This window comes from Octopus sinensis, linkage group LG1, assembly GCF_006345805.1.
Source record: "Octopus sinensis linkage group LG1, ASM634580v1, whole genome shotgun sequence".
Lineage (NCBI taxonomy): Eukaryota > Metazoa > Mollusca > Cephalopoda > Octopoda > Octopodidae > Octopus > Octopus sinensis.
The window spans coordinates 154,963,286-154,979,342 of NC_042997.1; the positions used below are offsets into that span (position 1 = coordinate 154,963,286).

Consider the following 16,057-nt stretch of genomic DNA (forward strand, 5'->3'; position numbering starts at 1 on the left):
AAAAGCAAACAACCCATATACTTACTGTCTCACTTCTGCAAGTTGTTTGTAGAAGTCATAGTCACCAGCCTAACAAAAAATGTCAATGACCAACAGCCGACGGGGAAGCAGGTTTTGGATCTTGCTGCACTAAAGAAATTAAACGAGTAAAGACTCTTTCGGTCATGAATGATCATGGGATTACACCTTGAAAGTTTCCCTCCTAGGTACAAGTCCGAGCAAGATTGTTTATGGAAGACCAGAAGTCGCCCATGCATGCCAGCCTCCCCTCTCTACACCACCGATGTTATCCAAGGGAAAGGCAAAGTCTGATACAGCTTGGCGCAACCCATTTCTACAGCTGAGTGAAATGGAGCAACATGAAAGAAAGTGTCTTGCTAAAAAACACAACACACAGCCCTGTCGAGGAATCGAACTCACTACCTCATGATTGTAAGCCTGACGTTCTAACCACTGAGTCATGTGCCTTCATATGAGATGCTTACAGCACCCAGGTTTCCCTAGCGGTCACCGATCTAAGTACTAACTAGGCTCAACGTTGCTTAGCTTCGGTGATCGGACGAGAACCGGTGCATTCAACATCATATGGCCGTAAGCAAACTAAAGAAACTATATCTGTGTATACTAACACAGACAACACATGCACACACATACGCGTGGATATGCAATCATGCACGTATGCACACATACAAACACACACACACACACACACACACACACACACACACACAAACAAACAAACACACAGGCGTACATATACACACTTACATTCACACACACAGAGACTCACACTCACAGACACACACATACACACAGACATAATTCATAAAATAATCCCATTTATACCATGAAAAAGTAACTACCGAAGAAAAGATATTGATATTTCTTTTGCAAATTGTTCAATTATTTAATAATCATTTGTTATGTTCCAGTTGACGATTCTGTTTATGAAAAGTAATTTTACTTTTAATGTGATTTTGTAAAATTTGAATTACACAAATCAATTTTCTTTTGTTGGGCCTATTTCCGTTTTCAATTTCCTTACATTGAAGATTTTATCAGTTAATTTATTCCTAATAATTATGTTTCTCTTTCAGGTGGTCGGAACTTCTGTTGTGGTGACAAGCATTTTCCTTGCCAACAATTCCAATCAGCCAAATCAGAAGTTATGGCGGTACTTAATTAAGATACAAGAATTCATTTAATATACTATAGAATGCAAAGCCTAGTTATTATTTTGTTGTTGTTGTTGTTATTGTTGAACTAAATCAACTGCAATCCAGCTCGTCTATGATCAAAAGGCATTCCAACCATGACAACCCTGCCCATTTTGTCTTTCAAACAGGGTTTCTATCGTCATATTATCTAATGTAAACGTTAGGGTGTTACTTGAGGTAGAGTTGGCTGCTAAATTTAACAGTACGAACGACCAATTTTACGTACTGTCCCCTTACAGTTTTTTTTTTTCGATAATCCTATAACATGGAAAAAATTACATATATTCGTGTACCGTATTTTCTGGACTATGAGCTGAACTGCCCATGAACCCGCAATCCCGAAAACCATAACTTAATCCAAGCAATAGCCTATTGAGGCTATGTTCGGCTCTGTTTTAGAAAGGGCAGCCTTCATATCTGGTGTGATATCCAGTCAATATCCTAACTTCGTTTTAATGGCAAGGAGAGTGGAAAACGCGGTCTCACACTCATAGGTGGTTGGAAATTGCATCAGTACTTCAAGAGTCATCTTTGTGACATCAGGATATCACCGTGCCATTTCAATCCAAAAGTTAGAACAGCACATTTCACTGAAAAAAAACTTTTTGCACCTCCATCACCGACCAAATCAATGAACTGCTCTTGAATTAAATTGTCTTCTGCAGGCTGATCGCCAGCACAGAGTACAAAGGGGTTCTTGATAAAGAGGCAGTTTTTTGTCAAAGTCTCCATTTATTGAACTGGGATACTTCGTTTCGAAATGCCTCCTAAACTTGCTGGGCTTTAGTGAAGTAATCGCCAAAACCTCGGAGCACAAAAAGAAATTATGGTTTCTCTTCTCCACCAGGCTTTATCAAAGTAAAACTGAATTTCAAATAAGATTCGTCATATCTCATTTTTTTCTTTGGGAGTATTATAAAAAAGATAAAATTCAGTAAGCCAATTTAATATAACTACAGAGTGTATTTATTTCGCACTTATCAGGTATGCATATATGCCTTATTGTAGCCAGCTTTTGGGTGTACCAATTAACAAAAAAGCTTACCTCTCGCTTGTGGAAGAAAACCAAATGTAAGTGAGATAAACCTCCGTAAACTGATAACCATTGAGAAGAGAGTTCTGTCAGAACACATTGCCATGGAAAACAGCCTTGCAGGATGAGAATGGATGTCTGGCAAAGGGCTTGGTCATGTGGGAACATGCACCGGTGAGGATAACAACGGCGTAAGAAATGCTAACATGTGGATCGCAATAGTGGAGTGGTGAATCATGTGAGCGTAGAATACCGACGGCACATGCACGATCAACCGTTATATCCGCATATTTTCCATCGGCCAATCACACTTATTGTACTGCAAGTATGATTAGCGTGCAAACGTTTCTGCCAGCTCTCTGCCTTTCATGCACATATATATAGGCTGTGTGATGGCACCTTACCAACACATCTTGTTACAAATCCATTACCTAAATAAATCATCTAAAAGTACGAGAGGTATTTTATCGGTCAAATTTTCGACAGTTATTTCCGTGATTTCATTATTCTTTTGTGTGTGTGTCTGTATGCTTTTTTTACAGTAACGATTCTCTAAATACATCAATTTCAGGTCTTCCTATTAATGACAGCTAGGTTCAAATGTATAGATTTCCTTTAAAGAATGAGAAGAGGAAAATTTGAACCAATAAAAACTCTGAACAAAGAAGCAAAAAAATTTGTTTTCAAGTTTTTTTTTATAGTTAATGAAATATCATTTAATCATTAGATATTATGATGGATAATTCGGTCTCTTAAATAGCAACCATTAATTATTGCAAAGGGTTAATTAATAAATTTAATAATGTTATTTTCATCTATCATAAGATCATTGTTCGATAAATTAATTCTGCTATCATTAAATGTGTAGTATAATTTTATATGAGCATTGTTTGTTTCTTTGTTGTTGTTGTTGTTGTTATCGTTATTATTATCATTGTTGTTGTTGTTGCTGCTGCTGTTGCTGCTGCTGCTGCTTTTGTTGTTGATGATGTTTGTTGCTGCTGCTGTTTCTGTTGCTTCTACTGCTGTTCTAAAACTGTTTCATCTTTGGAGATGTCAGATCAAATCTGTGATTCGCAGGTTCATCGCTTTAAGCTGCGCTTTAATTAAATTTCCTGCGATATAAGAAGGCTTCTGTTTCAACCCTAGACTGATCGCTTCGTTTCATACAATCCGTTTAAAACAATCGCTATTTTCCTCAGAGGACTATTTTTCCCCTTTTCATTTCTTTCAAATATTGTTTTCAATTACCGTAAACCCTCGAGTATAATCCGCATTTTTTTCCCAAAATTTAAAGGTCAAAATCCCTAGTGCGTATTATACACGAGGTTAAAAATGAGAAATATCTTCTAAGCAATGTTCGAGTCTCTATTTGCTGTCCGGCAATGTTTATTCAGACGCGTTTTGTGATGCCGGACGCGAAAATACTTTAAGCTAAGCCTGAAAGCAATGAAGTCAAAAGAATCATCCATAACTTGCAGTAAGCAACATTTATTAAACGTTATTACTGTTATTACTTTATTTTCTGCAAACAAAATGCACAAAAATGCTACGTTTGCATTATGTTATATATACAATAATAATGTGGTTGAGCTTTTTCCCTTTTACCAAGTTACTGTTTACGACGTTTAACATTTCGATAGAAGATCCATTTTTCGTCACCAGTCACAAGTCTATCCAAAAAGGGTGAAATGAGTTCGCGAGAATGGAGAGAAGAGCAGATGTCAACTTGGAATTTGCGGTTGCTTTCGGAAAATTCATGAGGCACCCATTTTCCAAGTTTAGGAAGCTTTCCAAGTTGTTGAAGATAACGATGAACAGTTGTATGATTTGAACTAAGCTTTATTGCCAATTCTTCAACTGATAATGCAGGATTTTCTTCAAGTATGGCCTCAAGGGGCTTATCATCAAACTCAATTGGACATCCTGTTCAGTCTTCATCTTCAAGGCTGAAATCTCCACTTCTGAATTTTGCAAACCATTTTCTGCAGGTTCTTTCATTCAAGCATTCTTTCCCATAAACTAAGTGCCTGTTTCGAGTCGTTTCGGCTGCAGAGTTTCCTTTTTTGTACTCATAAAGCATTATGTGCCTCAATTGCTCTTTGGATACTTCTATGTTAGAAAGGGTTTTAATCAAAGAAATTTTAATTCTGTTATTCTGTAAAATAATATTTAATTAGTTTAAATGTACACAAATGCATAAAAATAATTTTTAATTCTATTAGACATTCTAAAATACTATTAAATTTCATTCAGTTCTTAAAAAGGTAAAATCGGACAGAACTTATGGGATGACCTGATACTTTGCCGGGCTTCTGCCAAAATTTAAAACCAATATGGTGACAGGGCGAGAGAGAGAGAAAGAAATAATTAGCGATAGAGAAAAATGCGGAGCAAAAGCATGGTAAAATCTCCAAGTCGCAAAGCTTTCAATGAGAATCGAGAAGTTATAATCTTTTCTGCTATTGGCACAAGGCCTGAAATTTTGGGAGAAGGGGTAAGTCGATCGTATCGACCCCAGTACTCAACTGGTACTTAATTTATCGACCTCGAAAGGATGAAAGGCAAAGTCGACCTCGGCGTAATTTGAACTCAGAACGCAGCGGCAGACGAAACACTGCTAAGCATTTCGCCTGGCGTGCTAACGATTCTGCCAGCTCGCCGCCTTTCGAGAAGTTATAATAGTAAAACACAAAGATTGAACACTGTGGTGAGAGATGAAAAGAGACGGAGGAGACACAAGAAAAAAGAGACGGGGGATAAAATGAACGCATACACACAATCTTTCTCAAATATGTGAGAGTCCAATATAAACTGGCAAATATTGAAGTATAAACTCATAAAGAAATGTGAGCCAATCCAGACATACGAACTAATACTTATACATAAGCTAATTGCAGAATATAGCTAAAATATGACCCCAATTCTGAATTGTGAACCAATAATGAAATATGAGCCAATAATAAACTATGAACCAGTTCTGAAATACGGCGAAATACTGAATTCTGTTATAATGTTAAAATACAATCCATAACGCTGAAATAGGTTGCAATGAAAAATAATGATTCAATCGTAAAGTATGAGCCAATGGTGAAATATGACCTAATGCTGAAATAATTTTAATTTCATTGAGCTTCGTTTGCCGTATTAACTGTATTGTACAATACAGTCTATACTTCTAATATACATTGCTTCCTTTACCATTTGTGTGTGTGTGTGTGAAAAAGAAAGAAAGAGTCAGTGAGTCTGTGTGTGGAGTGACAATGAGTTCAATATCATCATTAGAGTTAGGGTGGCGAAATGGCAGAATTGTTAGCACGCCGGGCGAAATGATTAGCGGTATTTTGTCTGCCGCTACGTTCTGAGTTCAAATTCCGCCGAGGTTGACTTTGCTTTTCATCCTTTCGGGGTCGATTAAATAAGTACCAGTTACGCACTGGGGTCGATATAATCGACTTAATCCGTTTGTCTGTCCTTGTTTGTCCCCCTCTGTCTTTAGCCCCTTGTGGGTAATAAAGAAATAGGTATTTTGTCTGCCGCTACGTTCTGAGTTCAAATTCCGCCGAGGTTGACTTTGCTTTTCATCCTTTCGGGGTCGATTAAATAAGTACCAGTTACGCACTGGGGTCGATATAATCGACTTAATCCGTTTGTCTGTCCTTGTTTGTTCCCCTCTGTGTGTAGCCCCTTGTGGACAGTAAAGAAATAGGAGTTGTTAGCACACCGGGGAAAATGCTTAGTGGCATTTCGTCTGTCTTTACGTTCTAAATTCAAATACCACCGAGGTTGATTTTGCCTTTCATCCTTTCGGGGTCGATAAAATAAGTACCAGTTGAATACTGAGGTAGATGTAACCGACTTACCCCTCCATCAAAATTGCTGGCCTTGTGTCAAAATATGAAACTAATATTATCATTAGAATCAGAAATATTTCGCCATAATCCGTGCAAACCAAGCTCTAAAATGCCAGTTCTCACTTGATTTATCTTAGTTGTTTGCATTTTCGTTCAATATTTATTATTGTTGTTGCTGTTATTGTTGTTGTTGTTGTTGTTGCTGCTGTTGTTGTTGTTGTTGTTGCTGTTATTGTTGTTGTTATTGATTACCAAACGAAAAGCCGCACTGATTTCAGCTCTGTAAGTTTTTGTCAAAAATTTCCGTTTTTCCGCCAAGTTGAATGTTTGTTTACTAATTTATTTTCGATGTTTTCGAAGAACTCAACAACTGTATCAACACGTGATTGATTTTTTTTTTTTTTTGAAGCTATCTTCTCGAAGAGACGAAATTTTCGACTTTTTTTTATTTCAAACCATGTTGGCCCCCTTCTTACCTTCAAAAATCGATTTGAATTCAAACGAATCCATAATGATCTTAAAGAGGGAAAAGCACAAAAGCATGAAAGTGAAAAAGTAACTGAGAAAATTTGAGAGAAAGCAAAGAAGCTAAACTGAGGGTGTCATTAATTTCGCTATCCTTGAGAGGGGTAGTAATGGGATTACGACGACTTCAGGAATATACATAGCGCAGTATGGGAACAGTAGCAACAACAACAGAAATACAGCAAAACAACAACAACGAGAAGAACAATAGCGAAAATGAGAACATTACAACCGCAATAAAATATAACGATAATGTTCTGAAATTATGAGTCCTGAGGGAAACAATCTGCAACAACGCAAATTCCTTAATTTCCACTGCCACAACCATAGTCACTGTAACCAATCAGAATCACTGGCAACAAAATCAAACAATTGCACCAAAAGTTCTACAAAGGCAGCTCTTGCAGGAGCAGAAAAAATAATCGAACACGTGCCTATAAGCTTAAGAGAAGTACAAATACACGGTCAGGTAAACGTGAGAGCCGCATTGGTGCTGACATTAAAGTTGGCGTCTGCCTTATAATTATCAGAGCGAAATGGTAATTTTCCTAAAGAACTTTCCAAAAGATATGGTAATAAATCTGTTGTTGTTAACTCAAACAAACCAATCGTGTTATAGTGCAACACAGAGGTGATACGGATAACGGCACTGCAATAAAAAAAAAGAAAAATCCTTAACAATGACATTGACAAAACTGCCAACAATGACAACAAAACCATCATCTGCTGAAAACAAAGAAAAACAACAATGTCATCAACAAGAAGAAAAAGGCACAGGAGTGGCTGTGTGGTAAGTAGCTTGCTAGCCAACCACATGGTTCCGGGTTCAGTCCCACTGCGTGGCATCTTGGGCACGTATCTTCTGCTATAGCCCCGGACTGACCAATGCCTTGTGAGTGGATTTGGTAGACGGAAACTGAAAGAAGCCTGTCGTATATATGTATATATATAAGTGTGTGTGTATATGTTTGTGTGTCTGTGTTTGTCCCCCTAGCATTGCTTGACAACCGATGCTGGTGTGTTTACGTCCCCGTCACTTAGCGGTTCGGCAAAAGAGGCCGATAGAATAAGTACTGGGCTTACAAAGAATAAGTCCCGGGGTCGATTTGCTCGACTAAAGGCGGTGCTCCAGCATGGCCGCAGCCAAATGACTGAAACAAGTAAAAGAGTAAAAAAGAGTAAGTAAAAAAAAATAACACAATGGAAAGTGAACAAGAAAAATGTTCACACCGACAAGAGCAACTTAGAAAATGTCGAGAACGTTACCGAAAAGTCAGACGAGAAAATGAGAACACAAAAATCAACATCAACAACAACAGAAACAACGAAGGGTATAAAGAATTTTAAAAGCATTAACACCAAGATATATAGATCCCATGGAGGAATCTCATCTTCCGACTGAAGATCGTAAGTGAACCTTTATATAAAAAGACTTCAGGCGAATGAACCTTTATATAAAAAGACTTCGGTTATCGTACTTCTAGAGGACGAGCAAAACCTTCCGGCGAGAAGCATAATCATTTACAGATCATTAATCTTTTATCTCTTATCGTTTACTCGCTTCAGTCATTAGGCTGCGGCCATGCCGGGGCACCACCTTGAAGTATTTTAGTCGAACGAATCTACTCAGTGCTTAACTTTTATAAACCTGGTATATATTCTATCGTTCTCTTTTTTACCGAACGGCTAATTTACGGGACGTAAACATGCCAACACCAGTTGTCAAGCAGTGTGGGGGACAAACACAGACACAAACACACAATCACACACACTCACACATACACACACACACACACACACACACACACACACACACACACACACACGCATATCTAGTCTATTTTCATTCCTCCACTTCACTCTCTATTTCATATCTCTAGAATAACTATTGCTTAACCATTTTCTCACACCGTCTCCGATGAAGGGATATATAAAATTTCCCGGAAACAGCTGTAAGGCCTTCTTTATAAATGTTCCGAAATCTTTCACAGCCTTGGATTTTTATCACATTCTGTTAATTTATATATATATACGCATGCTGATATGTGACTTACGTTGGATTCCTCGTTCGCATAATCACCGAACCTGGAACTTAACTATAGTCTATCTATAGCACTTACTCAGCATTACTTGATACCTTTGGGTCTTCTTGACACCATTACCTCTCATAACCTATATATATAGAGAGAGGGGGGAGGTAATACTCCAGCATGGCCGTAGTCAAATTACTGAAACAAGTAAAAGAATAAAAGAATATATATTGATGACAGGCTTCTTTTAGTTTCCATCTAACAAGTCTCCCAAATCTACTTACAAGACTTTGATTAGCCCAAAGTTATAGTAGAAGACATTTTCCCAAGGTGCCACGCTGAAGGACCGAATCCGAAACCATGTGGTTGAGAAGTAAACTTCTTACCACACGGCCATGCCTGTGCTTCTAAATGTATAAATTTTTTTTTTTTAAAGCTAGAAGAATGCAAATCCTTCCTCCTGCACTGGCAGAAAGAGCCTGAAAAATTTCAGTGACGCTAGTTGAGCTACAAGGAGAAGTAATAGATTGTCAGTCTTTCTCTTATGAGAAATACTTGGAGAGCAGATCTGAGAGTCAAATGTTAATCATACTCGAATGCTTTCTTTTTCTAATCGCCAGACCTGTTCCATACCGAAAACACAAAACACACGGTATCAATAGAAGTCAAAAAGTCAAAGGGCTTCAAATGTGATGATACTAGGATTCTTGAGCATTTCAGTTCCCTTCTTTCTACATAGGAATGACATTGTTCTGTTGTGTCTGGGGAGAGTCATGTTTTTTGTGTGCCTTATAATGTAACACACTCACCGGTAAAATTTCCACTTATTTCTTATTTTTATTTTCCTAAAATTTCCGTTGCGTCTTGCAACCTTTTCAATAGTCTTGAGTCTTGAAAAGGTTGCAAGACGCAACGAAAATTTTAGAAAATAAAAATAAGAAATAAGTGGAAATTTTACCGGTGAGTGTGTTACATTATAAGGCACAAAAAGAAAATGACTCTCCCCAGACACAACAGAATATGCTTCAACACACGAACTCATATAAAAAATCTTGCAAACCAAATCCCAAAACGAAATGACATTGTTATTTTCCATTTTGACACGGCATGGTTCATACATTTTACAAGTATTGCGGTTAATTTATTTATGCATAGCGTCTCTAATATCTTAGAGTGTAGAATACTGGGAAATGGTTTTCAATAATTAATCCAAGCCATTAACAACATTAATTCCTTATTCTGGAGAATTAATGTTATTTTCCCCTCCAGCATCCAATCAGGTGCTAGTTCTGGTCTTGTAATCAGTTTAATGCTGCTATCTTACAACTATGGGTTTTAATAATGTGTTTAGGCCACAAATTAGCGCTAAAAATTTTTTACTGCCTCCTACTGTTTTCCAGTTGCTTGCAGTTCTTTGTGTTTCATGAGCTTTATATGTTTGGTTCTCCAATGGTGGGCCATTTTTGTAGTGCTATTACATTTTTGTTTTTGTTTTTCATTCTGGATAGGGATCATTCCACTTTAAATTATTATTACTTCGGGTCACTAAACCCTCTCTCACTGCAATGTAACACTGCCCAGTCAGTCCATTAAGGTGTAATAATATTTGTTACAAATGCTATGATAGCCTAAACTCTCCACCAATTGACGAGGAAGCATCTGCATGGTCTTTCGGCCGATTAGAAATTCAAACCAAATCTCCCTCAAAGCAAGAATGGGATTGTACTTATGAAGCTCAGATTCACTACCCACCACATTCCATATTTAATTGATTATAATTAACATTTCAGAGTTGTTTCCTTTGCCTCTTTTTTTACCCAAGTAAATCGTTGAGATAATGATTATTTTTATCATTAAAAGTTTAATTTTAAATTATTAAGACTCCTTGGTTTAATACTTCCGCTTTGCTATTGGATAATAATAGCTTCTACAAACTAGTAATGGAACTTCTACGAAGTCACTTGACCGGTTGGAAATAGTCAAATCTCCTCTGGAACTTACACTATTCTCTTTAAAAAGATATGGTACATTAGGCATGTTGTTAATTTAGTTACATTATGTCGAAGAAAAACTGAGATTGTCATTGCTGGAACACTTGTTTTCATAGGTCTGCACAATCAATGCTAGTCTTGGTCAAGGCAACAACAAAATCAACAACAGTTAAACTTTCCCTAAGCCCAACAACAAACATTATTTTCTTCCTTTCATTCCAATTTCTTTGTCTGATCGATTTAAGTTCCATTTTAACTGATCTAAACTTACTTCAATACATGTCTATTCTTTCATATACGAGGAGACTTCTATACCGTACCAAACCGTAGAAAATACTCTTTTTCTTTGCATTGGCTGGTAAAAATTGACTATTTCAATTTGTGAGTTAAATTTATAAACAGCGACTCGAGAAGCAGTAAACTTTAAGAGATATAAAAACCAGATGGCCAAAAAGAATACATCGCTTTTCAAGGGGGCGAAAATTACATTCCTTTGAAGCTTCAGTATATTATTTTTACTTATTCTATTTGCCGCCATCAGAAGTCGATTTAGACTATAATCAGAAACGTAAGAGCCTGCAATAATTATAAAGAAACATCTATCTCCTGTCTCTACACCAGCAGGTTTCAATCCATTTTACAAATAAATGGCTTTTTATCTTCAAATATACAGCTGAGTAATGGTGTCGTGTAAGAGTATTACAAAAAGAAAACACGCCTAAAACTTTTTCCAAACTATTTTTTCTCAACCAGCATAATAACATTATCCGGCAAATGTTTAGTTATCAGAATATTCAACAATCAAATCGTGTAACCCTAATTAATTCAAATGAACTAATGCCAGCTTTAAAATCGATTTTTTAGGTGTATCCCAGGATTTAAGAAAAATTCGTTGCTAGTAGTTTGGTTTACTTATAATGAAGACATGATAACCCAATAATTCTTATCGTGTATTTTATTTTATCGGGGGTTAAATATAAGACAATTTCAAATTTTCATAACATTTACTCACCGTTTTTCGTCTATTACTTAAAATTTAGTTTATTATGCCAGTTTATGTATAGTTGTGACTCATGACATGTCAACAATTCGGTTTCGTAGTATACTTTTGGGGGGACTAAAACCAATAAATATATATTTAGCATATCTACGACGCTTGAAGTTCTGATCAAGAGAACCTCAGTACACATTCCTACTGTAGTTAGCAAGTATCGTCTCCATCAGTTTTACCTTCACATCTTTCAATGACAGAAATATTACCATAAATTCTTTCGCCTTCGTCGTCAAATGAATCACTATGACTAACATGGACAAATTGCAAAATAAGAATATAGAATGTGAAACTTTAATGATATTTTGCATCCTTAAGATCGATAGCTCTGAAGCAAATTACATACATTTTGTATATTTTATTATTTATTTATTTATTTATTTACCACAGGAGTGGCTGTGTGGTAAGTAGCTTGCTTACGAACTACATAGTTCCGGATTCAGTCCCACTGCGTGGCACCTTGGGCAAGTGTCTTCTACTATAGCCTCGGGCCAACCAAAGCCTTGTGAGTGGATTTGGTAGACAGAAACTGAAAGAAGCCCGTCGTATATATATATATATATATATATATATATGTGTGTGTGTATATGTTTGTGTGTCTGTGTTTGTTCCCCCCACCCCACGATCGCTTGACAACCGATGTTGGTGTGTTCATATCCCCGTAACTTAGCGGTTTGGCAAAAGAGACCGATAGAATAAGTACTAGGCTTCCAAAAAATAAGTCCTGGGGTCGATTTGCACGACTAAAGGCGATGCTCCAGCATGCCCACAGTCAAATGACTGAAACAAGTAAAAGAGTAAAAAGTATTTATTTATTTTTCAGAAACACCTGACATAATACTTTCAAGAATTTGCAGCCATCTTATTCCATCTTATTTAAAATTTCGAGGATACACTCAAAACCTCACTGAAGTACTTTGAAATCAACCTCGACCTTGGAAATGCAAGCACAGGACCGCCCTGTCTGGCATGACTGCACCAACAGAGGTGCAACCTCCTACGAAAGTAACAGGATCACGGGAGCCCAAAGGAAACGTGAGCTCCGCAAGCCTACGGCGATCTCCTGGCCTTCAGTTCCAGCGCCCGATCTACGGCAGAACCTTCCGAGCTCGCATCGGTCGCAGCCGGACACAGCGTGACCCATCTTTCCTCATGCGATGTCCTTGGTCATCGTGACAACGACGGACGAACATCATCATCATCATCATCATCATCATCATCATTATTATTATTATTATTATTATATTATTATTATTATTATTATTATTATTATTATTATATTATTATTATTCAGTAGTTTTATTTTTATAGCGTGCTTTTACTTCACTACCGAGCGCAGCTCTGTGTGCCTTGGGTATGTGCTGTGATTTGTTGTGATGCTCTGATGGTTATTGTATGGAAAGTGTTCTGCGTAGGATGTGTGCAGTGCCTAGTAGTGCAATTTTCTGTATGTTATATGTGTTTGTAAGTCCTGGTGTTTTTGTTATGTATTTGTCTGAATACTTTTTATCATGCCTAATGCACCTACTATGATAGGAATTGTTTCTGTTTTCAGATTCCACATTCTAGTTACCTCTATTTCCAGGTCTTTGTATTTTGAGAGTTTCTCCATTTCTTTTAGAGACACGTTGTCATCTGCCGGTATTGGTACATCAATTAGAAAGCATTTTTTTTTCTTCATGATCTCTAACAACTATATCTGGTCTGTTGGCCTTAATTTCTCTATCTGTGTAGGTATTATTATTATTATTATTATTATTATTATTATTATTATTATTATCATTATTATTATTATTATTATTATTATTATTATCATCATCATTATATAAGCCGGCGAGCTGGCAGAATCGTTAGCACGCCGGGCAAAATGCTTAGCGACATTTCGTCCGTCTCTGCGTTCTGAGTTCAAATTCTGCCAAGGTTGACTTTGCCTTTCATCCTTTCGGGATCGATAGATTAAGTACCAGCTGCGTACTGGGGTCGATTTAATCTTCTGTTTTCCTCCCAAAAATTTTGAGCCTTGTGCCTAGAGTAGAAAAGATTATTAATCCTTTCGGGGTCGATAAATTAAGTACCAGTTACGCATTTGGGTCGATATAATCGACTTAATCCGTTTGTCTGTCCTTGTTTGTCCTCTTTGTGTTTAGCCCCTTGTGGATAATAAAAAAAAACTTATTATTATTATTATTATTATTATTATTATATTATTATTATTATTATTATTATTATTATTATTATTATCATCATTATTATTATTATTTTGGTTTGGATCAAGTTCGGTCTTATTCCTGGTAGGATTTATATGGGTAACGGGTTACTACGTGTTACCTTAGGTATCCATAAGTTTTCAACGGTCTTTCAAGTGCTTATAACCCTCCTGATAATCCTTGCTGTCGCTAAGAGGCAAACTTTCTGTTAGAGCTCTGCCGGGCATTCTATTCTAATTTCATTCACCTATTTGTCTATATCTTTACCTACTCTTCCCAACGCACCAATTATTATAGGCACGACCTTTACTGTTCATACTCCAAATTCTTCCTATTTCAGATTTTATGGGAGTATACTTTTTTTCTTTTGTCTTCGTCCTCTCTCTTCGCGATCCTGGAATCAAACGGGCATGATGAGTCGATCAGTAAGCAACTTCGCTTTTCCTTATCTATAATTGTTATGTCCGGTCTATTTTTTTCTAATTATTTTCTAACTATTATTTTCTAACTTCTTGTCCGTTTGAGTAGGAAAGTCCCACAAAATCTTGTATTTCTCCGAATCCAGTACTCTTTCGAATCTGTGATTGTACCCTGTGTTTCCAGCTTTAAATCCCCATTTCTGGCACAGTTTTCAGTGTAAAACTTTTACATCTTGGTCGTGTTTCCATTTCTTATATTATTCATGTACCGACTTGGGATATTCTTCTACAATGTGTGCCACTGCCTCGTTCCAAGTTCCACGGGCGGGCTCTAGATTTTTCTGACACATTCTTTCCATATATATTTTCTCAAGTTGTTTGTTTTTATCGCTTGATTTTGGGCTGCTACAAGTAAGCTCTCTGTTTCTTTTAACCGCCCCAGGTTTTGTTCTACATACGTCTTCAGTGGTCCGGACTTGCAGGTGGAGAAAAACTGGGACGAGATGACGGGCAGGGCGGCCAATTTCACCCAGAAATGAGCCGAGAGAAAGCTATCCCTGAAAGGTCGAGCGGAGGTGGCGAATGCATACATCGCATCCGTCATCTATTACCGCTTGACTGCCCCTATTACCGCTTGACTGCCCCGTTTAATGCTTGTTGAAGCTGGTGCACTTACTCTTCCACTTTCTGAGGAGGGGTGCGTTCCACTGGTCAGGTGTTCCATCTGCTGTCAACAGCCGCTCAATGGAGGGCTGGGCATGCCGTGGTTACTGATGCGCAGACATGTGCTGAGGTTGCGGCATCTCCAGGGTACGCCAGGCACATGCATCACAACCAGATGTGCGCGACATGGTGATTTCATATCAAGATAAACAGCTCATGACCTTGCAGGTGGGCCCAGTTAGAATTTTCAAAAGGTCCTTGGAAATGGGTTGTTTAATGATGTTGAACGAAACACCCACATTTCCAGGGGTGAATTATTCAAATCCCAAAGAATTCCTCTCAACACATGGCTGTAATGCTCCCCCACTATTTCTGCTTATGATCAGAGATGTACGTATCTCTGATCATGTCATTAAAGAAATTAGTTTATGAATTTGAGTACTAACGAAACCAAGCTGCTCCTGCCACTTCACAAGGTCGATCATGATTTTATGAAAATATGATTTGGTTGTGGTACTAAACGAGGAATCTGAGGCAGATGGTTCGAATCTAGATAGAAGCCTCAGTACACACACGCGCACGCGTAGGGTTGCTGAAAAGTTCCTGGCTTTAATGGTATTGCGAAAAGCCTGTTTGGAGGTCCAACCTTCCGAGTTCTTTTACAGTGCTTAGATAAACTGAAGGGCCGCTGCGATAAGTACATGAATCTGAGAGGGGAATAAGATAATTAATTTATACCCCTGTATTTCCTTTTACCCAAAGCCGGAGACTTTTCAGTACCTCCTCGTATATACATACATACACATACATGAATGCACGCACGCACATATAAGATTTATGCATACTGTTTCTAAGAGTCTTAGAGATAGACAAACTATAATTAACTGGTAAATATGTTTACATATTTTTTCAAAGAATAGAGTTGTGGTTGTGAAAGCAGCCCATACGAAACGAGAACCGAGAGGGAATAAACTTCACACCTCATTGTTCACACGTTGGTGTAATTACCACGATACTATAAAACCTTCTGACAAATACCACCCTACACATCTACACAGTATGTTTAA

General features: G+C 37.5%; 1 pseudogene; it reads right to left on the reverse strand.

Moving 5' to 3' along the window:
• Positions 1–478: 478 nt before the first annotated feature.
• On the reverse strand, positions 479–597 carry LOC115220457 (annotated as a pseudogene).
• Positions 598–16,057: the final 15,460 nt, after the last annotated feature.